General features: G+C 56.6%; 1 protein-coding gene across 1 annotated transcript in view; it reads left to right on the top strand.

Moving 5' to 3' along the window:
- The window catches only part of GSX1 (GS homeobox 1), a 6,181-nt gene that overhangs the window by 2,354 nt on the left and 1,490 nt on the right, over positions 1-2,337 (top strand). The window lies entirely within an intron of this gene.

Genomic DNA, 2,337 nt, shown 5'->3' with positions numbered 1-2,337 from the left:
CGCGTCCTCGGCGGGCCTCCCGACACCACCGTCGGCGACGCTGCTGTCCTGCGCCCCGGTCTCTCCCGCGCCGAGGGGCACAACAAACCGTTTAAACATTTCAGCACAAAACCGGATCCATTGTGGGCCGCACATTAAAAAGTGTTATTCGCTTTGAAGTTTTTGTCTAATGGCTCTAAACTGAAAGAAAATGTTTTCCTATTACTTAATTCAATCATAGCGAAGAGGCTTGGTAAAAAGCCCACGGATTTTGCCCCAAAGTGTGACTGAGTTCTCTTTGTGTGCGCTTATCCTCCGCTGTCACACACTTTAATTCGCCTCTCTTTATCCGGCATTCAAAACTTTCTTCAATGACATTCAATAAGGTCCAGAGGCTGGAGGGGGTGGGGGTGGGGGGAGAAAACTGGTTATTTCTCCCCCCCCACCCCCATATTCTTTCCCAGTAGCTTCGGCCTTGCTCACATTCAGAGCCTCTTAACCCCTTCCTCCCCGGCCGTGGGGCGGCTCGCGGGAGAACTGGGCACGGCATGCTCCCCGGCTCCCGGCTCCCGGCTCCCGGCTCCCCGGCTCGGTTCTAGCGGACCAGGCCAGCCCAAATGTCCCCGAGAGCAGTTGGAACCGGCCTGAGGCCGCACTGATGCGCGCGGTCGGGTTGCAAGCTTCACCCCGGAAGGGGGGAGCCTTGGGGAGGAGACGATGGCGTTGGGGACAACGTTTATCCCTCGCCACCCGCGCATGCCAGACACTCACGGAAGCTTTAAACCCTCACTCTTACTGCTCGAGGACGTTCAGGTTATTTCCCCCACTGTCCCTGTCCCTTCTCCAGAATCGGTTATTTTCTCGCAAACCAATTCTGTTTGCTTTTCAATCAGGAACGATTTGTTGCTGTGGTTATTGCCAAGATGAGAACCCACATGCATCCCTCGCTTTGGGACGGTCTTTCCCTGCACCGACCCCCCTACCTCCCCCCCCTACCCCCCATTTTTCGCAGTTCCATTCAGGGTTTGGGAGCAGGTGACTGCGGCGATTTGCTTGCAACCAAATCGAAAGTAAACGTCTTCCGTGAAAAGTCTCGGGCTGTAAATTCGAACTATTTATGCTAATTTCTCATTGTATGGAAAAGGCTCCTGGGCCAGCGGCTTTGAGCCCGCTGATGATTTAAAAAGCCGTGTACACAGCGCCAGGCGTTTGAAGTTGTTTAACCATTGTATGGCCAGAAAGAAGAGAGACTCGGCGGGAGGAGGTCTGGGGGAAAGGGAGCTATGTTAGGGTGGCCGAGGGCGGCAGAAGCCGAGACTACAACTGCGCCTCGCGCGGCTCCCGCGGGGACACTTCGGGAAGGCCGCGGTCTCCCAGAGCACCCGCGAGTCTCTGGAAGTGTGGGCGAGTGGTCAGGAGGCGGGTGGAGAGCGTCTACACTCGCCACGCCGGGTGGGCTGCGAGATCTCCATCTTTGAGTCTGGGCTCCCTCTCATTCATGGCCGGTCCCCTGTCTCTGGCCGTGACTCTCAGCGGCCGATTTCCTCTTGGCATCCACGGCTGACCCTGACGTTTGCAGGAAGGGGCTGGTGGACTAGCGTCTACCGAACAAAGACTGGGCGTTATCGTCAGCCTCAAAGTTCAGACTAGTTGAGGAGCTTAGAGCAAACAGAGGCACAGTGTTGGGGCTCAGAGCTGGGCAATGAATACCGAGTCCTCCTCTCTCTCCAGGGGCGCAGCCCCCCATCTCTGCAGGAGCCCCGGTCCTCCTGCTTCCCACACCGGCAGAGGGGAAGCGATTCCACAGGTGGATATCGGAGGCCGGTGGTAGGAACGCCGGCGGGGTGCACAGCGCTGAGCTGAGCGAACTGAGCGGAAGCAGCGCGATCTTGGGGGGCTGGGGGACATGAGAGAAGGCAGGGGGACCGGTACCAAGTGCGCAGAGAAGATGGGGGGGGCTGTTGCACGCGCCCGTGGGGATCTGTGGAAGCGAGGCAGCGGGGGTGCAAAATCAATAAGATAAACGGGCCGATCGCCAATACAAAGGCAAAGGGGAGTAAAAAATAAAGAGAAAGAAAAGAATATTAAATCGCAAGAGAATGAGAAAATAAACCCGCAAAAGGGAGAGGAGGGGGCGAGGGCGCCTGTTACGGCGTGGGTGGGGTTGACAAGAATAGAGTACATTATGCAGTTCATTTAGTTAACAAGTGAAATAATGAGGAAGCGTGCAGAGTGAATGCCAAGAGAAAAGGCACAAAAACCCTATTGAGAGGCCCGGGCCGCTCCTGGCGTAGCCCATCACATGGCAATAGTCCTATTTAAGCGGCGCCGCCGGCGCCTTTCAGCACCACTGGCGCT

Source organism: Pteropus alecto, unplaced genomic scaffold (assembly GCF_000325575.1).
Source record: "Pteropus alecto unplaced genomic scaffold, ASM32557v1 scaffold80, whole genome shotgun sequence".
Taxonomy (NCBI): domain Eukaryota; kingdom Metazoa; phylum Chordata; class Mammalia; order Chiroptera; family Pteropodidae; genus Pteropus; species Pteropus alecto.
The sequence above is the reverse complement of the archived record's forward strand: the minus strand, read 5'-3'. Positions and strand labels throughout refer to the sequence as shown.